This window comes from Canis lupus, chromosome 19, assembly GCF_048164855.1.
Source record: "Canis lupus baileyi chromosome 19, mCanLup2.hap1, whole genome shotgun sequence".
In the NCBI taxonomy this organism is placed as follows: Eukaryota; Metazoa; Chordata; class Mammalia; order Carnivora; family Canidae; genus Canis; species Canis lupus.
Window position 1 is genome coordinate 51243229 of NC_132856.1, and position 27057 is coordinate 51270285.

General features: G+C 45.0%; 1 long non-coding RNA gene across 1 annotated transcript; it reads left to right on the forward strand.

Moving 5' to 3' along the window:
* The first annotated feature begins 15545 nt into the window (after positions 1-15545).
* LOC140610764 (uncharacterized) lies at positions 15546-16484 on the forward strand. The gene is made up of 2 exons (XR_012012288.1): positions 15546-15923; positions 16132-16484. It is a non-coding gene; the product is annotated as an uncharacterized lncRNA (long non-coding RNA).
* Positions 16485-27057: the final 10573 nt, after the last annotated feature.

Genomic DNA, 27057 nt, shown 5'->3' on the forward strand with positions numbered 1-27057 from the left:
AAAAAAATTATAAACAAGAAATAGCAAAATAAATCAGTAGATGTTGTAGGTGCTGGTGAGAACGTCAGGTATTTCTTCATGGCATCCTGGAAGGAGCAGGGTGCCTCAGATTAGCAAGTCATTTCCAGAAATATAACAAATTGTCAGAGCCTCAGTTACACATGTGGCAAGGTCTCATAGCTTTTTGTCATCTCTTCTCAGTAACTGTGTGTCCTGAATATTGTCAGAGGACGATGTCACTAATGTAATGTGGCACCTGTTTTCTTGGAGAGCTGGGATGCGGTTCCAATCGTGCCTGCAATGACTGTGGGAGGGCAAAGCTGTTGAAGATCCATGAGGATAACCCAGTAAAGTTGTATCGTGTCCCTTCAAAGTGAAGGCTATTGAGACAGGCACTGAATAGAACAGACCATGCTGAATCCACGATGGGGCGATAGCTGCCTGTTGCTGATCCGAGGGTGTTGGTAATTTCCATAGAGCTAGGGACTAGGCATAGAGGTCTGTTGGGTGCAGCCACAGCTACAGGGTGGTGGTGATAATCCACTGGGAGGTCTCATCTGTTCCTTCCAGATCTAAGAACAGGCCAAATTCGGCTGCTCAAAGGAGAGATACCAGTAATAATCCATCCTTCACCAAATAGGCCTTGTATATGGTTTCAACCTTTCAAGGAAGGGCCAGTGCAGTTTCCACTGGGCCTTATTAGCCACTTTATTTGAAGGATAAGGTTCATGGGGTCTCATTTTTCCAAAATCATTTGTAAGTGGCAACGGCTTTCTTTAATTTTAGTTTACAAATCATTTGTTCAGAGCTTCCCAGCTCACTATGAGTTATTATAGGACAGTGGGTGCTATGACCATGGGGGTTTAGACAGGATCATAGAGGCCGCTTTCAGGCAACAGGCTTGAGCAGTGGAAACTTAAGCAAAGGAAACTGCCCCCAGTGACCATGGAGCTAAATGAAATAGGCCTATTCAGTGACCCACCTTGAAATAGCAATGGGCCCTAACTGACCAATTACAACCACCCTATATCTGTGACCACTCACCATTGCCTCGAGGCGGACAAACTCTGCTGTCCTGCCCACTGCTCCCTTGCAGTGTATTCAATAAACTTCTATCTCTCTCTTTCACTCTTTTTAAGATTTCATTTATTTGAGAGAGAAAGAGCCCACAGGCAGGGGAGGGGCAGAGGGAGAGGAAGAAGCAGACTCCCAGCTAAGCAGAGAGCTTGACAAGGGTGGGTGGGGAGGGATCGGTCCTAGGCAGGATCATGACCTGAGCCAAAGGCAGCTGCTTAACCAAATGAGCCACCCAGGCACCCAACGACCAAGTACTGATTAACTGAAGGTTTCTGAATTAGTGCATTACATCAGAGAGCAAAATTAATCCAGAATTTTACCTTGCAGAGGCTAAAAGCCAAGCAGTGTGCCTTTATCTGCTATGTCATGTAAATAAAGTTTCCAAACACCCTCCTCTCTTTGGGGCCAAATGGAAACTGAGTGTTTTCTGGATTTCCGATTTGTCAAACTGGTCTTTTGTTTCAGTATTTTATTTTATTTTTTTAAAGATTTTATTTTTTTATTCATGAGACACACAGAGGCAGAGACACAGGCAGAGGCAGAAGCAGGCTCCATGCAGGGAGGCCGACATGGGACTCTATCGAAGGTCTCCAGGATCAGGCCCTGGGCTGCAGGTGGCACTAAACCACTGAGCCACCCGGGCTGCCCTTTTGTTTCAGTATTTTATCTATTAGTTCCTTATTCTTGACCATCCCTGTTTTCTTTTCTTTGTCACTAGATATACTTCACGGGAGGGGGTGCCTCTCTACCCTGGTATTTACACATTTTCCCTCCAGAGCCTCCAAGCAGCACCATCAGGGTTAGGAGTCTCTCCCATGACAACTGGTCACTTTACTGGGTTTAAGGACCATGCGTTTATGTCAACTTTGAACTAATCCCTTTGCTGGGCCAGGGGGACCCTGAGTGTTGTCCCCGGGAGCCTGAGGCTCAGGATCTCTGCTGCAGTAGCAGAGATAAATGAAGGGTCCCAACCAACTTCCTGAGAGCAGGAGTGTGGACTCAGCCTGCCACCTGCTGGCTGCCTTTGACCTTTAATTTCTCTACATAAATGACTATTTCAAGAGTGACCACCTGATGGGCCCTCCTGGGATGGGAGGATATAGTCTCCTGGGCCACCCCACCCTCAGGGATACGGGGCCAACCCAGCCTCTGTGACAGAGGTCACAGCTTCACCCTAACACAGATATAAACCAGCAAATACATCTACCAGGACCACTTTAAGGAGGGCCTCAGTCTTACACGCCTTCTCTCAAATACCTAGGGATTTTGTAAACTGCCAACTCTGGTAGGCTGAACACAGAACTGAGGCTTGGGAGGGTCACCAGTGCGACACAGGGGGAGGGCAGCACCGGTGACAGCAGGAGCTTCTAGCAAGGAGCCCCCCCAGAACATGCTGCCATCAGGCATCAGAGCAGGTGAGCAAGTCAGAGCAAGAGAAGCAGATCCACAGCATAGCAGTCATGTCTGGACAAGGCTCACGGGGGCCAATAATTATGGTCACCTGCACAGGAGTGGCTCAAGTGTTAAGATAGATGACAGTGAACACCCTTCCCCCTGACCCTGACACGCACACACACACTCACAGAGGGTAGGAACAGGCCTAGGGTCCACAGAACAGGACTATCAGGGGAAGGTAGGCCGGTCTCTCAAGCAGCTCTGAAATGGCTTCAGGATGCAGGGAAGGACAGCTGGCTGAGTGTTCACTGTGGGACGTGAGAGAGGAGACCACCCAGGCTTGCTCATCGGCTCTTTTTTTTTTTTAAGAGATCTTCTTTATTTATTCATGATAGACATAGAGAGGGAGAGAGGCAGAGACACAGGCGGAGGGAGAAGCAGGCTCCCTACCAAGAGCCCGATGCGGGGGGGGGGGGGGGGGGGGGGGGGGGGGGACGGACCCGATCCCTGGTCTCCAGGATCACGCCCTGGGCCAAAGGCAGGCGCCAAACCGCTGAGCCACCCAGGGATCCCCCTCATGGCTCTTCCAGCTGAGAGCACAAGGGGTGAGGGTGGAGATGTGGGGGAGCACAGAGGGCGGGATGAGGCTTAAGCTGTCAGCACTCAAACACCCAAAAATACAAAGTCTGACTGCTCATTACGATGAATAACAAAGTCTGACTGCTCGTTACGATGAATAAGTGCATTAGAAAAACATGTATTCACAATTGCTTGATTTTATTCTTTTTTAAGAAAGATTTATTTATTCACGAGAGACACACACACACAGAGAGGCAGAGACACAGGCAGAGGCTCCCCAGGGCTCAATCCTGGATCCTGGGATCACGCCCTGAGCCACCCGAGCGTCCCACAACTGCTTGATTTTATTTTATTTTTTTAAGATTTTATTTGTTTATTCATGACAGACATAGAGAGAGAGAGAAGCAGAGACATAGGCAGAGGAGAAGCAGGCTCCACACAGGGAACCCCACGTGGGACTCGATCCCGGGACCCCAGGACCACACCCAGGGCCAAAGGTGACGCTAAACCACTGAGCCACCAGGTCTGCCCAATTGCTTGATTTTAAATGAAGAAACCCAAACAGGAGGCTCATGAATTGATCAGCATAGTATATTTGGAGGGTGGCTGGAGTAACAGCACTGGGGGGACCAGGAGAGGTTCTCAGTGATTTTGTTCTTGTGTTCTCTCTCTGTCAAATAAATAAAAATCTAAAAAAAAAAAAAAAATGAGCCCAAGTGCTGCGGGAAACCAGAGCCGAAGGGCTGCCCTGGTCAATCAATAAAGGAATCCAAAGGAAAGAAACCCTGGACTCAGCACAGATGAGCAGCCTGCTTCCGGAACACAGGACAGAAGGAAGCCACATTCAGAAGGTTCCACATTCTAGACACTCCTGGTGGAGACAGAAGCCCTGGAGTGGCTCAGTCCCTGATGACGGAGGGTAGGGACACCTGAGCAGTCACAGGAATGACCTCTGGGTGCCCCGCACACCCTCCCCTCCTTGGGCATGACGGATCCGCTCCCTCCCTCAGGCTCCTGGCCTAACAGGTGAGGAAACTCTCAGCAGAATTCAACTCAAGGTTCTGACCCAAATAACTGCCCCAGTCACTGACCCTAATCCAGAGTCCAGAACTGATTGTCAAGACTTTTTAATCTAAACAAATTGCCTATACTGCAGATGCAAATCTCTAACTAACCTATGGGAGTTTTAAAGCTTCGGAGAGAACCTCAGCAAAGGCATAGGTCTCCCCCCACCCCGCCCCACCCCTACAGGTGCATTCCTATGTAGCTTCTCAGTGTAAAGGGCTCCTTCTCCTGCGGGTGTGAACAGGTAGGACGTATGCAGGCGGAGGCTCCGAGGAAAAGCAGCCGCGCCTTCAAGTATTTACCCCTCCAGGCTCCTGGGGGGTGGTTCGCTTAGAGCCCCGAGACCTCTGCCCACTACTGGAGTTGCTTTGGACAACGAATGTTATTTTATTTTTACGTAATCTCTACACCGAACATGGGGCTGGAACTCACAACCCAAGATTAAGAGTCACATGAGGAGTGTTATTTTTTATTTTTTAAAGGATTTTATTTTTAAGATTTTATTTATTCATGACCGACACAGAGAAAGGCAGAGACACAGGCAGAGGGAGAAGCTCCTCAAGGGGGAGAGACACTGGATCTGGGGCTCCAGGACCATGCCCTGAGCCGAAGGCAGATGCTCAACCACTGAGCCCCCCAGGTGCCCCAAAGATGTTATTTACTTGAGAGAGCGCACAAGCATGGGGAGCTGCAGAGGAAAAGGGAGAAGCAGACTTTCCACTGAGCAGGGAGCCCAGTGCTGGCTTGGGCTTGATCCCAGTACTCAGAGTAGACACTTAACAGACTGGGCCACTCAGGCGCCCCAGGAGTGTTATTTTTAAATTTTTATCTGTTAATTTTAGCAGAGAGGGGCAGAAGGGAAGGTGACAGGGACAAGCAGTCCAGTCATTCATCATCCAGCCGAGATACTCAGGCGCCCCAATACCAGTGTTATTTTAAATGACACAAACCCAGCCTTTGAACACTCCAGCAAAATTTATGTGGAAAGAGGGAAGAAGGGATCCCTGGGTGGCTCAGCGTTTTAGCACCTGCTTTCTGCCCAGGGTGTGATCCTGGAGCCCCCAGATCGAGTCCCACATCAGGTTCCCTGGATGGAGCCTGCTTCTCTCTCTGCCTGTCTCTGACTCTCTCTCTCATGAATAAATAAATACAATTTTTTAATAAAAGGGAAGAAAATTGTAAGGCACTTTGCTAGCTCAACAAGAAAGCCCCCAAGTATCTATTGCATTCTGAAAGGGGAAAAAAAAAGTTATTTCCATTGGGAGAAATTTTTATACACCATTAATCATAACTGCACACAAGTCTGCAAATTTAAACCCTTTAAATCCTTTTGAACTCACCCCAAATGAAAGAACAGAGTTCAAAATTTTACTAACCTGATCAAAGGAAGATTAAAGGGAAATAAATAATATTTAATACATGCAATATAATCTTGGAATATTTTTTCCCCAAAATTCACCAATTTGCCTCTTTGGAAATATTTTACACCGTGGTTTTTTTTTGTTTTGTTTTGTTTTTTTTTTGTTTAAGATTTTATTGGGGGATCCCTGGGTGGCACAGCGGTTTGGCGCCTGCCTTTGGCCCAGGGCGTGATCCTGGAGACTCGGGATCGAATCCCACGTCGGGCTCCCGGTGCATGGAGCCTGCTTCTCCCTCTGCCTGTGTCTCTGCCTCTCTCTCTCTCTCTCTCTCTCATAAATAAATAAAAAAAAAATTAAGATTTTATTGGGCAGCCCCGGTGGCGGTGGCGCAGCGGTTTAGCGCCGCCTGAAGCCCGGGGTGTGATCCTGGAGATCCGGGATTGAGTCCCAAGTCAGGCTCCCTGCATGGAGCCTGCTTCTCCCTCCGCCTGTGTCTCTGCCTCTCTCTCGCTCTCTCTGAATGAATGAATGAATGAATGAATAAATAAATAAATAAATCTTTAAAAAAAAAGATTTTATTTATTCATGAGAGACACAGGCAGAGGGAGAAGCAGTCTTCCAAGAGGGACTGGTTCCCTGGACCCCAGGATCATGCCTTGAGCCACCCAGGCGTCTCTTACACCCTGTTTCGAGTTGTGATTACATACATTTTTATTTATTAAAAGCTGAGACTGGGCAGCCCGGGTGGCTCAGTGGTTTAGCGCTGCCTTCAGTCCGGGGTGTGATCCTGGAGACCTGGGATCGAGTCCCACGTCGGGTTCTCTGCATGGAGCCTGCTTCTCCCTCTGCCTGTGTCTCTACCTCTCTCTCTCTCTCTCTCTCTCTCTCTCTCTCTCTGTGTGTGTGTGTCTCATCAATCAATAAATAAATCTTTAAAAAAAAAAGCTGAGACTAAAGGTAATAAATCTTGTAACTCAGGTTGGGGTAACGCTGACAGCACAGATCACCCAGGAAAGTTTCAAAGACCAACCTCCCCCCAAAGGACCTCCCACAGGATGTCTGTACCCAGTAAAGATCCTGGGGGGAGAGGCACAGGATTCCCTACAAGGTAGTTCCAGGGAATTATTCTTGGCGTTTCTCTCAAGTAAAATAGCCACAGAGATAAAAAACCAAACCTGTTAAAGGGAGTCCACCGACCGCGGAGGACAGATATCGCTGATGCTGTAAATCCGAGAGCGGAGTCTACGTCTGGGGAGGCGGGGCGGGATCTGGAAACAAGCATTTATTGCCAGTCCCAGGAAAGGACGGGCTGGGACACAGGATCGTGGATTTGAGACTCTGCTTCCCAAACATCTAGAACACTCAGGAGAAAAGGGGCGCCCCCAGGAGAATGGAGAGACTGGGGACCCCACAGACCACAGCACCTCCTGCTCACGAACCTGCTCACGAACCTGCTCACGACTGTCCCATGACGACCCTCCCCGTGGTCACCGCACCATCGGGGAGACGCGGCCGCGCGCAGGGACCTGAGGGGACGCCGCGGTCCCAGCTGCCGGCTCCGCCCGCACGCGGCGCGCCGGAGGGGACTGAGGTCCGAGCGGCGCCCCCGGGGACTTGGGTCCACAGACGCGGGTGATGGTGGGGCGGGGGTCCCCGCCACTCAGTGTTGAGGTCGCTTCAAACCTGCCCATCAGCCCCCGTCAGGGCACCCCAGGAAGCACGCTCACCACTAGGTTTCCTGGGTCCCCCGGCGTCCTTCCTATGACCCCGACGACCAGCGCACATCCCTGCACGACAGAAGCTACAGCACAGCAGCTTGGGACCTGGAAGGGCAGGCGACCGCGACCTGCGGCGCAGGGAGGCTGGAGGTAGCCGCGCTGTCTGTCGGGGGGGGGGGTGTTGCAGAGTGGCCCCCCATCCATCTGTACTGCCCCGGCCCCGATCGGATTGTTTGCGACCCAGCCCCCCCGCCACCCACACGTGTGACAACTGGTCTGAGGTTACCCGAGCCCCATGGGAGCTTAGAGTAGTCCTCTGCAGGGGGGTTTGCATTGAAATGGAAGGCTCGCGACGCCTGGGTGGCTCTGCTGCTGAGCGTTTACCTTCCGCTCCCGGCATGAGCCCAAGATCTGGAATCGAGTCCCGCGTCGGGCTCCCTGCGAGGAGCCTGCTTCTCCCTCTGCCTCTCTCTCTCTCTCTCTCTCTCTCTGTGTGTGTCTGTATGTGTGTGTCTCATGCATAAGTAAATAAAATATTTTAAAAAATGAAAAATAAAAATATTTATTTATTCACGAGAGACACACAGAGGCAGAGACAGGCAGAGGGAGAAGCAGGCTCCTCGCAGGGAGCCCGACGTGGGACTCGATCCTGGGACCTCAAGATCGGAAGGCAGACGCTCACCCACTGAGCCGCTCAGGCATCCCGAGATCTTTTTTTAATGCATTTTTTGGACTGAAGGAAGAAAAAATAAGAAAAGGTTATGTAAATGCAAGATGTACCTGGAAAATATTAATATGCACAAAAAAGATTGGATTGCAAGACTCTTTTTGCATTACAAAACTCTTAAAGCATTTGTCTAGCCAAGCCTTCCTTAACTACCAGGTTTGTAGGAAAATGACTTTCAACACACAAAGTAGAGGATTCAGCATCCATCAGGGAGGGCTCTCTAATTCAGACAAGTGACAATACAGAAACCACGGAAAAGGATGGATGGTGAGCACTTAAAATACATAAACAAACATTTAAGATGAAAGCAAACATGGGAGGTGCCTGGGTGGCTCAATGGTTGAGCATCTGCCTTGGGCTCTGAGCATGATGCTGGGGTCCTGGGATAGAGTTCCGCATCAGGGCAGGCTGCTTCTCCCATTGCCTATGTCTCTGCTTCTCCTTGTGTCTCTCATAAATGAATAAATAAGATCTTAAAAAATAAAATAAATAAAATCTTAAAAGAAGGGCGCCTGGGTGGCTCAGTGGTTGAGCATCTGCCTTCCGCTCAGGTCATGATCCTGGAGTCCTGGGATGGAGTCCCACATCGGGCTCCCTGCAGGGAGCCTGCTCCTCCCTCTGCCTGTGTCTCTGCCTCTCTCTCTGTCTCTCATAATAAATAAATAAAATCTTTAAAAAAATACCAAGCAAACATGGGTATGTAGGGGTAGAAGAAATGTCATCCTTTCCTCCAAGCCTCTTACAGCTGGTTTAGGAATTAAGTTGACACAAGCGGATTAACAGGAGAAAAACCAGTTTTATTATGTGTACAGGGAGACCTGTAATGAAACCGAGACCCAAAGAAAACACAAGTGCAGTCAGTTTTTATACATTTTAGACAGACACATTTCTAAGGAATTGACAGTATAAAGAAAACAGGTATTTGGAAGGTTGTTTTGTTTTTGTTTTTGTTTTGGCTTTTCTTTCTTTTTTTTTCTTTTTTTTTTTTTTGTTTTTAAAGATTATATGTATTTATTTGACAGAGCACAAGCAGGGGGAGAAGGCAGGGGAAGGGAGTTGTAGGCTTCCTGCTGAGCAGGGACCTGATCCCAGTGCCCCGGGATCCTGACCTGAGCCGGAAGCAGCCGCTTAACTAACTGGAACAACGCAGTCACCCCTGAAAGTTTTAATTAGTAAGGAATTCTAGGGGTGCCCTGCTGGCTCAGTCAGAAGATCATGCGACTCTTGATCTTGGGTATGAGTTTGAGCCTTATGTGGGGTGTAGAGATTACTTTAAAATAAATAAGTAAAATTTGGGACACCTGGGGGGCTCAGCAGTTAAGCGCCTGCCTTGGCCCGGGGTGTGATCAAGTCCCACATCAGGTTTCCTGCATGGAGCCTGCTTCTCCCTCTGCCTGTGTCTCTGCCTCTCTGTGTGTGTCTCATGAATAAATAAATAAGATCTTTTTAAAAAAATAAGTAAAATTTAAAAAATAATTCCTTATCTTTAAAAAAAAGATTTTATTTGTTTATTCATGAGAGACACAGAAGGAGAGGCAGGGACAAAGGAGAAGCAGGCTCCCTCTGGGAAGCCTGATGTGGGACACTCTATCCCAGGACCCGGGGATCATGACCTGAACGGAAGGCACACACTCAACCCAGGCGCCCCCCAAAAAGAAGGAATTCTAAATGGAATTTGGGCTGAGGTAGTAGATTAGAAAAAAAGTAACAAGGTTTGTTTCTATGGCTTTCTTATCCTTAAAGTCCCCATTTCTGGTGATAAGGATATCTTTTTACTTCTTAGTAGAGGGATGGTACCTTTCTTTCTCTCTCTCTCTCTCTCTTTCTTTCTTTCTTTCTTTCTTTCTCCTTCCTTCCTTCCTTTCTTTTAAGATTTTATTTATTTATTTGAGAGAGAGAGAGCTTGAGAGAGTGCACACAAGTGGGAGGAGGAGCAGAGGGAGATGGAGAAGCAGGCTCCTTGCTGAGCAGGGAGCCAGTCATGGGGCTCAATCCCAGGACCCTGAAATCACGACCTGAACTAAAGGCAGAGAAATGCTTAACCATCTGAGCCACCCAGGTGCCCTAGGAGGGTACTTTTCATATGGGAGATTTGTTTCATGTCTAGGGGGGAACAGAGGTGTCCTTGTACTGTTCTGTCCACTTCCCAAGTAGTTCCAATTCATTTTTTTTATTTTTTTAATTTTTATTTATTTATGATAGTCACAGAGAGAGAGAGAGAGAGGCAGAGACATAGGCAGAGGGAGAAGCAGGCTCCAGGCACCGGCAGCCCGACGTGGGATTCGATCCCGGGTCTCCAGGATCGCGCCCTGGGCCAAAGGCAGGCGCCAAACCGCTGCGCCACCCAGGGATCCCCAAGTAGTTCCAATTCAAAATCAATATGCCATTGAGGTACATTTTGGGGCAGTCTGCCCTGGGCCACCCTACAGGTATGGGGATGGACGACAAATGTACAAACATTACACATTCTGACAAGGTGGGAACCATGTAACTGTGAGAAGAAAAGGGAGCTAGAGAAATGGGGTATGTATGTAGAGGCCATCCAAGGGGATTTAAGGGATCGAAACCCAACCCTGATAACCAGATAGTGACCAGTTAGATAAGAAAACAAAAACAAAAAAAGACATTAGAAAGAGATAAGTACAAAGACAACCACTAGAACAAAAATGGAAACTTTCTTTGTGGTGTTTCTCTTGATGGGCTGTGGGGCAATGATCCGTGATCCATCGAGTGGGTGGAAGTGACAAGAATTTACCTGTGGCAGAACAAAGGAGATTATCCTCGAGGGAGCAGCAGGCAGGACAGCAGAGGACAGGCTGTCTGCCACAGGGCAGTGGGTGGGGGCTGTATGTAAAGAGAGAAGGTGAGGCGGTATGGTGACATAGGAAATTCTCCCTTCCTTGGGAACTGTGCCTGGTTTTAAGTAGCCCACGGGTTAGTTAGAGTCTATGGGTATTTTGAGGTGGGTCCCCCATGGGCCTGTTTGTCTTCAACCTGGGGGTCACTTGTGTCTTGATCAAGTTTCCATTGATTCAAGCCTGTTGTCTAAAAGTGACTCTACATTCTCAAATTGCAAAAAAAAACACAGAAAATATCTCAGAGAGAAAAACAAAATCTAGGTAATTGCAAGTCTTTCGATATCTAGAAAAAAATGATACCATAGTCACAAAAAGCACACCTACTACCCATGCTTTGGTACCTACAACTATTATTTTCTTTTTTATTATTTTTTAAAAAAGATCTTATTTGGGGGTGCCTGGGTGGCACAGTTGGTTAAGCGTCTGACTCTTGATTTCGACTCAGTTTGTGATCTACAGATGGGATGGAGTCCTGCGTCAGCCTCTGCACCCAGCGCAGAGTCAATTTGCCATTCTCTCTCCCTCTCCTTTGTCTGCCCATCGCCCTGATCACGTGAGCCAGAAAGAAAGAAAGAAAGAAAGAAAGAAAGAAAGAAAGAAAGAAAGAAAGAAAGAAGAAAACCTTTAAAAAATCTTATTTTGGGGGTGCCTGGGTGGCTCAACAGTTGAGCATCTGCCATTTGCTCAGTCAGAAGAGCATGTTACTCTTGATCTTGGGTGTGGGTTTGAGGTCGTGATCCTGGGGTCCTGGGAGCAAGTCCGGCATCAGGCTCCCCCACAGGGAGCCTGCTTCTCTGCCTCTCTCTGTGTCTCTTATGAATAAATAAATAAAATCTTTTTTAAAAAAATCTTATTTTTAATGTGTTTTTGTTTAGATTTTATTTATTTGAGACAGAGAGAGAAGCATAAGGGGGGGGAGGGGGGGAGTGGCAGGCAGAGGGAGAGGGAGAAGCAGGCTTCCTGCTGAGCAGAGAGCCCAACATGGGGCTCTATCCTAGGACCCTGATATCACAAAGCCCAGGACCCTGAGGTCATGACCTGAGCCAAAGACAGACACTTAACTGAGCCAGCCAGGTGCCTCCTCCCAGGACTACTATTACTTAACAATAACAACAAAAAGTAACAATAGCATGTGTACATCCATGTTTATAACAGCATTTTTAATAAAGATTTTATTTATTTATGAGACACATAGAAAGAGAGAAACACAGGCAGAAGGAAGAGAATCAGGCTTCATGCAAAGAGCCTGATGTGGGACTTGATCCCCTGAATCCAGGATCATGCCCTGAGCCAAAGGCAGATGCTCAACCGCTAAGCCACCCAGGCATCCCTATAACACCATTTTTTAAAAAATATTTTATTTTTTTAATCATGAAAGACACACACACACACAGAGAGAGAGAGAGAGAGAGAGAGGCACAGGCACAGGCAGAGGGAGAAGCAGGCTCCACGCAGGGAGCCCGATGTGGGACTTGATCCTCCAGGATCACACCCTGGGCCAAAGGTGGCACTAAACTGAGCCACCCGGGCTGCCCAATATAACACCATTTTTAACAATATCTAAATGTAGGAGCAGCCCAAGGATCCATCCACCATTGAATGGATAAACAAAATGTGGTCTAGTCATACAATGGAATACTTGTCAGTCTTAAAAAGGAAGTAAAATATGCAATGTGCTACAACAGAGATGAAGATTGAGGACGTTGTACTCTATGAAATAAACCAGTCATGAAAAAAAGAGATCAATATTGTATAATTCTACTTCTAGGAGGTACTTAAGTTAGTCAAATCACAAAAACAGGGGCACCTGGGTGGCTCAGTTGAGTGCCTTTGGCTCAGGTCGTGATCCCAGGGTTCCCTGCAGGGAGCTTGCTGCTTCTTCTGCCTGTGTATCTGCCTCTGTGTCTCTTATGAATAAATAAATAAAATCTTAAAAATAAAATCACAGAAACACAAAGTATAGTGGTTGCTGGGGCTGTGGGGTGGAGGAGAAAGGGGAATTAGGGTTTAATAGGTATGGAGTTTCAGATTTACAAGATGACATTAGTATGGGGACGGGCGGCGTTGGCTGCACAGCAATGTGGATGTGTTTGATATCACTGATGTTGCACCTAAAAATGGCTAAGATGGCAAATGTTACGTGTATTTGAAGCCAATAAAAAAGGAATTGATGTGGGAAACAAAGGCAGAAGAGAAATTAAATGTCGTCACTACCTATAGCCCACTGACAAGTCCTTGAAACAGGCAAGGTGACATTCCTCTAGGGACTCAACTGCCTCGTTAATATTTTGCTAAGGGCAAAAGGCAATCTTAGCCTGATCCCCAGGATCCTGTAAGTCTACTTTGACATATAAAAATTTCTTTAGAAATTTCCTTTATCTTGAAATCCCCCAACACACGTGTAGACAATCATCCCCCAAACATATGACCCACTGATACACATCTGAAGGGTCTCATGTCTAAGGTTTTATTAGATGGTAATAAATTATCTTTTCCCAACAATAGCTAGCTCCCTCAGGGTTCTGGAAACTGCTTCCAAAATTCCTTAGACAGGCTCCCTGCGGGGACCCTGCTTCTCCCTCTGTCTATGTCTCTGCTTCTCTCTCTGTGTCTCTCCTGAATAAATAAATAAAATATTTAAAAAAAATTCCTTAGAGACTTACACCCTTCCTAGCCCCCTCCCAACTTGAAAGTATATAATGGACCCTCCTCATGACCCCAATACAACTCTTTCTTCTTTCTGCCCATGGCTCCTGTCTCCATGTGTTAATAAAATCACCTTTTTGCATAAAAGACATCTCAAGGGGATCCCTGGGTGGCGCAGCGGTTTGGCGCCTGCCTTTGGCCCAGGGTGCGATCCTGGAGACCCAGGATCGAATCCCACATCAGGCTCCCGGTGCATGGAGCCTGCTTCTCCCTCTGCCTATGTCTCTGCCTCTCTCTCTCTCTCTCTCTCTGTGACTATCATAAATAAATAAAAAATTAAAAAAAAAAAAGACATCTCAAGAATTCTTCCTCAGCCATCTGTTTTGAACCCTAATGTCTTTTCCTGCATAAGAATAGTAACTTTTTAATTTTAAATTTTAATTTTTTTAAAGATACACAGACACACAGGCAGAGACACAGGCAGAGGGAGAAGCAGGCTCCTTAAGGGGAACCTGATGTGGGACTCCATCCCAGGACTCCGGAATCATGACCTGAGCTAAAGGCAGATGCTAAACCACTGAGCCACCCAGCTGCCCCCAGACCATGACTTTTTTTTAGAAAAGAGACTTTATTTATTTATTTATTATTATTTTTTTGAATGAGAGAGAGAGAGCACGCAAGAGAGAGCACAAGCAAGGGGGAGGGGGAGAGGGAGAGGGAGAAGCAGGCTCCCCCTGTGGAGAGAGCCTGATGCTGGGTTCAATCCCAGGATTCTGGGATCAGGATTCTGAGCTGAAGGCAGGCACCCAACCAACTGAGCCAACCAGGCACCCCAGAACCATGACTTTTCAGAGAAATTGCTGATTGTAGGACTGAGAAAGAAATATAGTAGATGAACATCGTATAAAATGGTATAAAATCGGAAGCCAAATGAGATTACTCCCAAAGGCCAGAGTTGTAACAATTTGATCAAGAAAAGGAAGAATGTAATATTGGGTTCTAATCCAAAGTATAAAACAAATATCCAGGAGATCCCTGGGTGGCTCAGCAGTTTAGCGCCTGCCTTCAGCCCAGGGTGTGATCCTGGAGACCTGGGATCAAGTCCCCATCAGGCTCCTGCGTGGAGCCTGCTTCTCCCTCTGCCTGTGTCTCTGCTTCTCTCTCTCTGTGTGTCTCTCATGAATAAATAAAATCTTAAAAAAAAAATAAATTGAATGAGTGGCTAGAAACAAAAGCATAGGAGATGAGTGAATATCCCATACAGAAAAATACCAAATATTGTGTGGAGATATTCCTCTTGAAAGAGATGAGGCATGAGGCATAACTTCCACTCCTGAAGTGTGTGGTCTCTGCATAATGGATACCTTGCAAAGAATACGGTATGGAATGCAAACAAGAGTAAACTTTATTTTTTTAAAGGTTTTATTTATTTATTCATGAGAGAGAGAGAGAGAGGCAGAGACAGAGGCAGAAGGAGAAGCAGACTCCATATGGGGAGCTCGATGCAGGACCAGATCCCGGGATTCCAGGCTCCATAGCCTGGGCCCAAGGCAGGCTCCAAACTGCTGAGCCACCTAGGGATCCCCAATAATAAACTTTATAATGGCCAAACCCGAGGAACACAACCTTGGCCCGATGTTAAAGGTCAAGATAGGCCCTGATGAGTCATGCTATAAGAACACACACTTGGGGGATCCCTGGGTGGTGCAGCGGTTTGGCGCCTGCCTTTGGCCCAGGGCGCGATCCTGGAGACCCGGAATCGAATCCCACGCCGGGCTCCTGGTGCATGGAGCCTGCTTCTCCCTCTGCCTGTGTCTCTGCCTCTCTCTCTCTCTCTCTCTCTCTCTCTCTGTGACTATCATAAGTAAATAAAAAATAAAAAAAATTTTAAAAAGCCCCAAGTGTGTGCTTTTTTTTTTTTTAAAGATTTTTTTAAATTTTTATTTATTTATGATAGTCACACAGAGAGAGAGAGGCAGAGACATAGGCAGAGGGAGAAGCAGGCTCCATGCACCGGGAGCCTGATGTGGGATTCGATCCTGGGTCTCCAGGATCGCGCCCTGGGCCAAAGGCAGGCGCCAAACCGCTGCACCACCCAGGGATCCCACACTTGGGATATTTTGATTTATAAAAAGAAATAATATTTTTGGTCTTTGGTCCCTGGCCTGGAGCATCTTAAAATCCCTTGGCATTTCCTGTGCTGAAGCAATAAAGGTGTCTCTTGTTATGTTAATGAGATGACTTTTGAAAAGCCCTTAGGTTACCTAAGAATGGGGCCTGGTTGCCAGGGGAACCAATCACATGACTAGAGGGTTATAATTTTCTTTCTCAGCCCCTGACCTCCAGGGAGGTCCTAGAGGTTGAATCAACAGCCAACGGCCAATGATTTAATCAATTGTGCCCGTGTAATGAAAACCTCACAAAAACTCAAGAGAGCAGGGTTTGGAGAGCATTTGGGTTGGTGAACACCTGGAGATTTGAGGAGACTGCAGGGCCAGTAAGCTTCCTGTCCCTTTCCCCATACCTTGTCCTTTGCATCTCTTCCTTCTGGTTATTCCTGAGTTATATCTTATAATAAACTTTAGTACAGTGTTTCTCTGGGTTCTGTGGGCCACGTTAGCAAATTAATCATTAACCGTTCCTCCCCCCCCTTTGGGTTCCATAGAAGTACCTCTTAACCTGATGCAAGTACTTGCACCATATAGGTCTAACTTTGGGGGACCACCTGCATCACTGCCTCCGGAAATGAGACACAACTTTGAAGTGATTTGTTCCATTCTCAGGGCTGAGAGACTGGATCAATGAGTTTTGGAGCAATCTACCAACTAAGGACAGGTTCAAACCTACATTCTCCAGGCGGCCCAAGATGTTAAAATATGCCACAATATGAGACACCTGGGTGGCTGAGTCCGGTAAGCGTCTGCCTTCGGCTCAGGTCATGTTCCCAGGGTCCTAGGATTAAGCCCAACATTGGGCCAGAGAGCCTGCTTCTCCCTCTCCCGCTCCCTCTGTTATGCGCTCTCTCTCTGTCAAATAAATAAAATCATTTTTTAAAAAAGTTTTTAAAAATGCCACAATATTATTGAAATCTTTGAACAGATTCCTGAGGCCCCCCATGATCTCTTAATTTTGTTGTGGAACCTTTCAAGTTTAGGACAATGACTAGAGACTGGACTTCAGACTTGTCTATATAAATATCATAGGATTTGCTACTCTAATCCTATTTATTTTTATTTTTTAAAAGATTTTTAAAATTTTATTTTTAAGTCATCTCTGCATCCAGCATGGGGCTCAAACCCACAACTCTGACATCAAGAGTCACTTACTCCATCAACTGAGCCAGCCAGGTGCCCCTATATCCTACTGAGATGTGTACTTTCTGGGTTACAATATGCTCTAACCCTGAATTTTAGCATATCAGCTACATCAGCAGGTAAGGTCCTCACCATTGACTCTGATACCTGTGAGTCACAGAGTGGGTTGTAGGGTAAGCCTGGATTGGTTTTTGTTTTCTGTTTTTGTGATGCAAGTGCCTGACTTAGGTTTTGTTTGCCAGGGCATTCTCTTCAAAGAGGCATCCACTTCAAAGACAATATTTTGACTAAAACACGTTGCCAGCCACACGACTAGGTAAAGACCCAGGCCATCTCCCCTCCACCCTGGCTCCTTTGTCTTAGAGATCTTGGTTGATTGCAGTAACTATTTGGGGCACTTGTCTTTTGTCTCCTGAGCTTAAAATCCCTGCTCTTTTGTTTTCAATTCATCAATAACAAGTGAGCCGGAGAAACCCTAGGCCTCCTCCCTCACTTGATAAAAGCAGAATCCCTGGTTTTCATTCTCTCTTTCAACTGGTGGCCTTGCTGTATGGCCCCAGGTGTATCGTATAATTTCTAGAACTTGTAAGTAGTAAACCTTTATTTTTTCAAAGTTTCCAAATCAATGCTGAGGAAAGGTATCTTGCAATTATAATAAGAGTCACAAGATTCAGGGGCACCTGGGTGGCTCAGTCGGTTAAGTGGCTGCCTTCAGCTTGGGTCATGATCCCAGGGTCCTAAGATCGAGCCCCACATTGGGCTCCCTGCTTAACGGGGAGTCTGCTTCTCCCTCTCCCTCTGTCACACCCCTGCTTGTGCTTACCTGCTCTCTCTCTCTAATAAATAAATAAAATCTTTAAAAAAAAAAACAAAAAAGAATCAAGATTTGGTCCAGTTGTGACCTTTGGAAAGGGGAATATCTGTAGGAAGCTCACCTGGGCACAGGTGACTGCCCCAGACATTTATAACCAATAGCATTACTATCAACAAGCTGAGATATAAGCACAAATATAAGCGAAATAAGAGGAAGTCAAATGCCATAAGATCTCATTTATATATAGAATCCAGAAAAACCCTGAAAATAAACCAACAACAAAAATTGAACTCATAGCTACAGAAAAAACAGTTGTGGTGGCCAGGGGGGGCTGGAGGGAGGGGAATTAGTAAAGGGGGTGAAAAGGTATAAACTTCTAGTTATAAAATAAATAAGTTATGGGGATAATTTAATAATACTGTCTTTCTTTCTTTCTTTCTTTCTTTCTTTCTTTCTTTCTTTCTTTCTTTCTTTCTTTTCTTTTCTTTCTTCTTTCTTTTCTTTCTTTCTTTCTTTCTTATCTCTACACCCAACATGAGGCTCAGACTCACAACCCTGAAATCAAGAGTTGCATGCTCTACCAACTGAGCCAGCCAGTATCCCCTCTATTGCATTTTAAAAAAAGATCTTATTGGGCAGCCCGGGTGGCTCAGCGGTTTAGCGCTGCCTTCAGCCCAGGGCCTGATCCTGGAGACCTGGGATTGAGTCCCACGTCGGGCTCCCTGCATGGAGCCTGCTTCTCCCTCTGCCAGTGTCTCTGCCCCTCTTTCTCTGTGTGTCTCATGAATAAATAAATAAAATCTTTTTAAAAAAGATATTATTTATTTAGTTGACACAGAGAACAAGCAGGGGGAGCAGCAGAGGGACAGGGAGAAGCAGACTCCCCACTGAGCAGGGAGCCCAATGAGACTCAATCCCAGGACTCTGGGATCTTGACCCGACAGGAAGGCAGATGTTTAACCAACTGAACCACCCAGGTGCCTCTGTACTGCTAAAAGTAAATCTTCAAAGTACTCCTCACAAGAAAAAGTATTTTGTAACTGTGTGGGAAGGGATGCTAACTACACTGACTGTGGTGATCATTTCAATATATACTAATAACAAATAATTATGTTGTATACCTGAAACTAATGTAGGGGCTAAGGGCAGGAAGCCAGTGCAGAAACAACAGTCTGACCCCGGCTTTGTCTCCGGAAAGCGGGAAGTAAATCCCCCATGTGAAAGGTACCCTCCCTGCACTAGGATGTAAAGAGACATCCTTATCACCAGAGATAGCGAGTTTGAAGCCAAGAAGGCTGTATAAACAAACCTTGTTACTAATTCTGTTTAGAATTCCTTACTAATTGAAGCTTCTGAACATAAGTGTTCTTTGTCTTGTCAATTCTTCACAGACTTACTGTCTTTGGGGTAAAAACTTTCTGTCTTGGCATTTTAGGTCTTGATTTTATTTAAAAAACATAATAAGACTTTGGTTTTTTCCTCCCCTCAATCAGTTTCCCATCAATTTAATCGTTAGACAAGCAGAAAGAGCCTTGAAAGAGAGAAGGACATTTTTCTTCCTCAACACTAATATAATGTTCTACGTCAATTATACCTCAATTAAAAAAATTTTTTTAAAGTGCTTGTGGGGCACCTGGGTGGCTCAGTGTTTGAGTATCTGCCTTTGGCTCAGGTCGTGATCCTGGATCCTGTGATTGAGTCTCACATCGGGTTCCCCAAAAGGAGCCTGCTTCTCCCTCTGCCTTTGTCTCTTTCAGGAATAAATAAATAAAATCTTTTAAAAAAAATCTTAAAAGAAAAAAAAGTGCTTGCGTTCCCCAAAATGCTCATTTTAAATGCTGCCATTCAAATGCAGTTTTAAAGTTTAATGGCTTAAAAAAATTTAATGGCTTAGATGACACCCAGTGTGTGATGTGCATTAAAGTTGGATTTGTTGGGATCCCTGGGTGGCGCAGCGGTTTGGCGCCTGCCTTTGGCTCAGGGCGCGATCCTGGAGACCCGGGATCGAGTCCCACATCGGGCTCCCGGTGCATGGAGCCTGCTTCTCCCTCTGCCTATGTCTCTGCCTCTCTCTCTTTCTCTCTGTGACTATCATAAAATAAATAAAAATTAAAAAAAAAGTTGGATTTGTTGTTGTTGTTGTTGTTTGTTTTATGATTGATTGATTGTCTCTACCAGGACTCAGAGAGAAGTCAAGGCTGTTTTACAAATGGAGAAACATTTTCAGGAGAAGATATGATCACATTGTAATTCTTCTCTTTGCGGTTTCCATAAGCACCATAACAGCATCCGTTCTGTGTAGTACCTCATCAGTTCTGTGTAATAAGACCCAAGTAGAAAGGCAGTTGCACTGCAACATGGGCATCACGCAGAACTTTTTCTGTTCTGGGCACCGTTCAAAACTGGTAATTCTGTGTCACCCAGTAAATGAGTGTAGCAGGCTCAAATGTCTACAAAAGCGAAATATTTCCATTGACTTTACTTATTTTTATTTTTTAAAAGAGATTTTATTTTTTTATTCATAAGAGACAGAGAGAGGCAGAAACATAGGCAGAGGGAGAAGACTCCCCATAAGGAGCCCAACGCAGGACTTGATCCCAGATCTGGGGATCATGCCCTGAGTGGAAGGCAGGTGCTGAACTGCTGAGCCACCCAGGGGTCCCTTCCATTGACTTTAGTAACAACCTTATGAAGGGCAATAACTCGACTCACATGTTACGGATGTTAATTCATCCTGTTTTCAGACAGCTGAAACCCTGGAAAATGCACAAACATACATGGGCCATGCATGTTCATAGCATTATACCCTAATATCTGATTTGCATATATCTGTACTCTTTTGACAAAGATAAGCATTGTGGACAAGACAATGAACATATGCTGGGGGGACTGCCAAGAAATGGAAAATCGTATCTGATGAACACTGGCAGAGAGGGAGAGAGCAGAAGCTGCATACCAGGTGCCACAAACCTTGTTCATATCTTCCAGGCATGGTACCACTATGGGAAACAGTCATTAACGTCCCCACCTATTTAACTTTGTGCTATTCTAAACTCACTCTCTATAGTTCTGTAATAGACAAATATGCAAATTAAAGAGGAAGGTAGTTGAAAAAAAATTCCTGTATCTTTCAAGTCTTTGATGATAAAACTTATCTCTGAAATTCCTCCCTGGATAAAGCCTTACTTCTGGGTTACTGTCTTTGCTGGAGAACAGATCAAGAAGCACCTACTTGCTTGTCCCACAAGACTATCCCTCAGTAAAGTATTAGGAAACAAACATAGATATCAATAAGTATATCTATTTCCGCTATATAGCCTGGGCCTAATGAGCTAATCTATTTTTATAATTTCATTAAGCATTTATATTTCAATTGGGTTTGATTTGATTTATAGTTTATATTTTTATAAGATTTGGAAATGACCTTTGTCTTTTTTTATGACCTTTGTCTTTATTGAAAACTTTATATTTTTTGATTTATAAAAAGAATTTAGGGGATCCCTGGGTGGCGCAGCGGTTTGGCGCCTGCCTTTGGCCCAGGGCGCGATCCTGGAGACCCGGGATCGAATCCCACGTCAGGCTCCCGGTGCATGGAGCCTGCTTCTCCCTCTGCCTGTTGTGTCTCTGCCTCTCTCTCTCTCTGTATGACTATCATAAATAAATAAAAAAAAATGTTTAAAAAAAAAAAGAATTTAAACTCTTTTTTAGGGATCCCTGGGTGGCGCAGTGGTTTAGCGCCTGCCTTTGGCCTAGGGCGCGATCCTGGAGACCCAGGATCGAATCCCCACGTCGGGATCCCGGTGCATGGAGCCTGCTTCTCCCTCTGCCTGTGTCTCTGCCTCTCTCTCTCACTGTGTGCCTATCATAAATAAATAATAAAAAAAAAATTTAAAAAAAATAAACTCTTTTTAAAAAAGATTTTACTTTTATTTACGAGAGAGAGAGAGAGAGAGAGAGAGAGAGAGAGAACAGAAGGAGAGGGAGAAGCAGGCTCCCTGCTGAGTAGGGAGCTTGATCCCAGCATCCTGGGATCATGACCTGAGCCAAAGGCATATGTTTAATCCACTGAGCCACCTAGGCACCCCTAAACTCTTAATAATATTATCTTTCAGCCCCCCCGCCCCAGGTTGGGTGGCTGAGTGGATTAAATGTCTGCCTTTGGCTCAGGTCATGATCCCAGGGTCCTGGGATGGAGCCCACATTGGGCTCCCTGCTCAGTGGGGGTCGGGTGGGGGGATGTCTGCTTCTCCCACTCCCTCTGCTACTCTCCCTGCTTGTGCTCTCTCTCTCTGTCAAATGAATAAATAAAATCTTTAAAAAATAATAAAAATCTTACCTTTCCCCCTATATTATTGAAAACATTTTCCCGGGTGGTGTTTCTATATTTTTTATTATTATCAATGATTTAGTTACATTTCCAGTTTTTCAAATGTATTTATCTTTTATTTACATTTTTTTTCTTTGTATGCCATGACTTTCACTGCCCAAATATACAAAAACACTTTCTGATTTATTTTAGTTTTTTTGTTTTATCTTTTTTTTTTTAAGACTTTATTTATTTATTTGACAGAGAGAGAGAGAGAACACAAGCAGGGGGAGCAGCAGGTAGAAGCAGGCTCCCTGCTGAGGAGGGAGCGAGATGCCAGCTTGATCCCAGTACCCCAGGATCATGACCTGAGCCAAAGGCAGCCGCTTAACTAACTGAGCCATCCAGGCACCCCTGTTTTATCTTTTTACCCATTTAACTTTTTTTTCTTAATATTTTATTTATTTATTCATGAAAGACAGAGAGAGAGAGGCATAGACACAGGCAGAGGGAAGACCAGGATCCACGCAGGAAGCCCGATGTAGGACTTGATCCCGGGACTGTGGAATCACGCCCTGAGCCAAAGGTAGATGCTCAACTGCTGAGCCATCCAGGCGTCCCTCATTTAACTTTTTTATCCATATAGAATTTATTTGGATATAGCAGATAGGAGAGTTATAGACTGGCACAAGTTATATATTTTGCTACATCCTTCTGTCTGCTTATGACCTTTCAAGGGATCATGTGACTAGTCCAGTTTCTTAACATTGACACTACTATTTTTTTTTAATCAGAAAATGTTCTGTCAGAGGACACACTGTGTTGTATCTTGAAGGATCACTAGATGTCTGCAATAGCAGCACTACCACCTCCCTGCATCATGATACCCAAAGGTGTCTCTGGGTATTGCCAAATATTCCTGAGTGGCAAATCCCCTCTCTGCCCCTGACAACCAACTGGTCAGTTCCTGTGGTGGCAACAGACCATGAAATGATCACTTCTCATTATTTTTGTAATGGGTACCTCTGGGGAAACTTGAGCTTCATTCTTTATTTGCACTAATTTCCTGACCCTTTGGAGTTATTTGCAGACCTATCATTTAAAATTATGTCATGATGGGGCAGAAGAGAAGATCCTGAGGCGAATTTGATTGGAAATTTCTTTAATTTTGTGGCTGTATATAAGGAGATCTGCATCATGAGTTCAGGACTCTTCTGTGCACCAAAGTTGATTACATTACCATGGAGGCAATGCTTCTGTCCTTCCTTAGAAGCCACTAGACTTCCCTCCACGCAGATCACATGGCATTAGACTGCCACCTCCACACTTTATATATATTTTGCAAGATGTGTTTTTAGTCCAATAATACATGTTATGTGTATGGTATGCATTTACACAATGTTTGACTAATCAACTCCTTCATCAGTGGTAGTAGTTTTCCAGTTGTTTCATCTTTAGTTTGCTAAGTAAACAATGCTGTCCCCTCCAATAATAATATTTGCTTCTTCCATCCTATTCTTCATATTGGTCATTGTGTTTTCTGACATGAAGTTAGAATTGAAAGCTAGGATTAGTAATTGGAGTGTGGATAAACTTCTTTGGATTTTGATTTGATTCCTCCTTTCAATGGGAGGCTCCTCACACACTGGTTCCTCATCATGCTGTGCTCCCAAACATCTTGAATGAGTCCTAGGCCAGCTTGGTATTTACTGTGTCTGAAAATGACCCCAAGAGCTGAGCACTAAAAAGTGGCTAACACTACTATGGCACCCTCCTTAGATTTCAACCAGGGGCAAGCTTAATTGATTCCATAGTGGTGAATTTTAATAAGGCTAGAGGGGAGGAATCTGTTCCCAAGTCGCACAAAGGAGTCCACTCTACACAATGCACCATTTGTTCCAATTTCCTAATGAGACGTGAAGTCTATTGAGTGGCAAAGGTTGGTCTGAGTCAGACAGCCTGGTGCTGAATCTGAGCGCCCCTACTGATGGCCTTTGTAATGTGAGACAGGTCACTTTGTCCTGCTACACCTCCATTTCCTCTCTCATCAAATGGGATCATATTAGTGCTTCCTTGCTAAGAAGTCTGTGAAAATAAAGAGTAATGAGCTGATCCACCTGTGGTGCAGAGTGGAGTGTCTTACCCTCAGTTAGCCTCCCTAAAGTGTCTGATATTAGTGTTAGCATTCCTGTTACTACTCTCATTGTCATTGTCCTCATCATCTCTATAAAGACTTAGGAAGCAAAACTTCTCTCAATGGTGTCTATGATATTTTACATTGCAAATGAATCAATGTCCCTGGAAATGGAAGAGTTCACCTGACCTGTAAAACTCCTGAGAGGTAATGATTTTAATAACATTCTGTGATGACTATTTTGATTTCTTTTTTAAAAAATATATTTTATTTATTCATGAGAGGCACAGAGAGAAAGGCAAAGACATAGGCAGAGGGAGAAGCAGGCTCCGTGCAGGGAGCCTGATGCAGGACTCACCCTGAGCGGAAGGCAGACGCTTAACTGCTGAGCCACCCAGGCGTCCCAACAATTTTGATTTCTTGTTTGGGCAGTACTTTCCTGTAATTTGAAACCTTCACTAAGCAAATGCTACGATTACACAGTTTTGGTAATTTGTGCCTTCTCCATCAGATAGAGCAATTTGGTTCATTCTCCCTCCCATTACTACCTCAAACACCATGTCACTATTTCACAAAGACCATGAAGAATCAGTTTTTTGAATAATGCACATTTATGTTCTGCCATTTACAAATAGCTCTTCTACTACAAGAAGGACCAACTGTTTCTTTGTCTTTCATTCAGAGCCAAGAGCAGCTTTTAGAACCTTGGGTAACCCATTCCATTAGGGAGATAGTTCAAGGTCATAGAGAAAATATCTCCATATGTACAAAGAACTCCCTGAGTTTCATAAGTGGAGCTCCTTGTTTTGTGTTAGGGCATCATCTTATTGATGGGTCTTGAATTTTCACAGACTTTCCTCAGTGCAGGTGGATGCAACAACACTCTAGTAAATTCTGTCCCTCCTGTTTGGCATGACTAGAGATCAGCAATTACCTTCTCTTAATAAGCACAACCTCAAGATAACACCTTTGGTATGCCAACCACAGTGATTAAATAGCCTTTGGGAGCACTATGATGTGACCTCAGGACAGGACCAGACTGTCCCTCTTGTTACCTATGAGAAGCAGAACAATTCATGGCTATTAAGGGTGCAGGAAGCATATCATCATTTTCTATCCAGACGGGGCCACTACTGGAACTGCACAAATCCTATAGGTGCAAATGAAAGTAGTGTGGGGAAGTGCAGAGATGAAATGTAGCTTCCTGGGATGCCTGGGTGGCTCGTGGTTGAGCCTCTACCTTCAGCTCAGGTGGTGATCCCAGAGTCTCAGGATGGAGTCCTACATCGGGCTCCCTATGGGGAGCCTGCTTCTCCCTCTGCCTATGTCTCTGCCTCTCTCTCTGTGTCTTTCATGAATCAATCAATCAATCAATCTTAAAAAGAAAGAAAGAAAAAAATATAGCTTCCTCAGCATCACGTTCCTGAAGCTCAAGGATGTGAGAGAGGGGAGCCAAACTTTTGCATCTTCTCCAGCAAATGCACATTCTTAGTATGGTGAATCTTTTATCTGAGGTGGAGATGAGAAGAAATAAAACAAATGGACAACTAGAGGTGTTCCTGATATTAAGAAATTGTGACTTTCAAGAAAACTGCTCCTACATTATTGTTTTCCAGATAGTTCTGAAAGGAGAGATGAAAAACAGATCCTGAAATGGAAGTATTCTCTGAAACCATAAAAATCCTGGAAGAAAGCACAGGCAATAATTTCTCTGACATCAGCCGTAATAACATTTTTTTCTAGACAGGTCTCCTGAGGCAAGGGAAATAAAAGCAAAAATAAACTATTGAGACTACAGCAAAATAAAAAGCTTCTGCACCGCAACAAAAGACAACCCATGGAACGGGAGAAGATACTTGCAAATGATGTATCTGATAAATGGTTAGTATCTAAAATGTATAACAATTTATAGAACTCAGGGTACCTGAGTGGCTCTTTTAGTTGAGCGCTGACTGCTGATTTTGTCTCAGGTCATGATCTCAGAGTTGTGAGACTGGGCTCTGGGCTCAGCTTGCAGTCTGCTTGTCCCTCTCTGTCCCCTTCTACCCCTTGCCCCTAGTGCTCTCTCTCTCAAATAAATAAAATATTAAAAAAATTTATAAATCTCAACAGCAAACACCAAATAATCCAACTAAAAATGGGCAGGATACATGAACAGACATTTCTCCAAAGAAGACATCCAGATGGCCAACAGATACATGAAAAGATGCTCAACATCACCCATCACCAAGGAAATGCAAATCAAAACCACAATGAAATATCACCTCACACCTGTCAGAATGATGAAACTAGAAACACAGGAAAAAGAATATTGGTAAGGATGTGGAGAAAAAGGAGTCCTGTCGCACTGTTGGTGGGAATGTAAACTGGTACAGCCATGTGGAAGACAGTATGGAGGTTTCCCAAAAAATTAAAAATAGAATGACCCTGTGATCTAGTAATTGCACTACTGGGTATTTACCCAAAGAATACAAAAACACTAATTTGAAAGGATATATGCACCCCAGCGTTTATAGCATCATTATCTACAATAACCAAATTATGGAAGCAGCTCAAGTGTCCATTGATAGATGACTGGATAAAGAAGATGTAGGGGGTGCCTGGGAGGCTCAGCTGGGTAAGCATCTGACTTCGGGGGTTCTGCAATGGAGCCTCAGGTCTCCTCAGGTCAGGCTCCCTTCTCAGCGGGAAGTCTGCTTGTAACCTCTCCCTTTGCCCCTCCTCTTGCTTGTGCAAGCATGCGCTCTCTCTCTCAAATAAATAAAATCTTTTTAAAAAGATGTGGTAGGGGATCCCTGGGTGGCGCAGCGGTTTAGCGCCTGCCTTTGGCCCAGGGCGCGATCCTGGAGACCCGGGATCGAATCCCACATCGGGCTCCCAGTGCATGGAGCCTGCTTCTCCCTCTGCCTGTGTCTCTGCCTCTCTCTCTCTCTGTGTGACTATCATAAATAAATAAAAATTTTTAAAAAATAAAAAAAAGATGTGGTATATATGTACAGTGGAATATTACTCAGCCATAAAAAATGAAATCTTGCCATTTATAATAACATCAGTGGAGCTAGA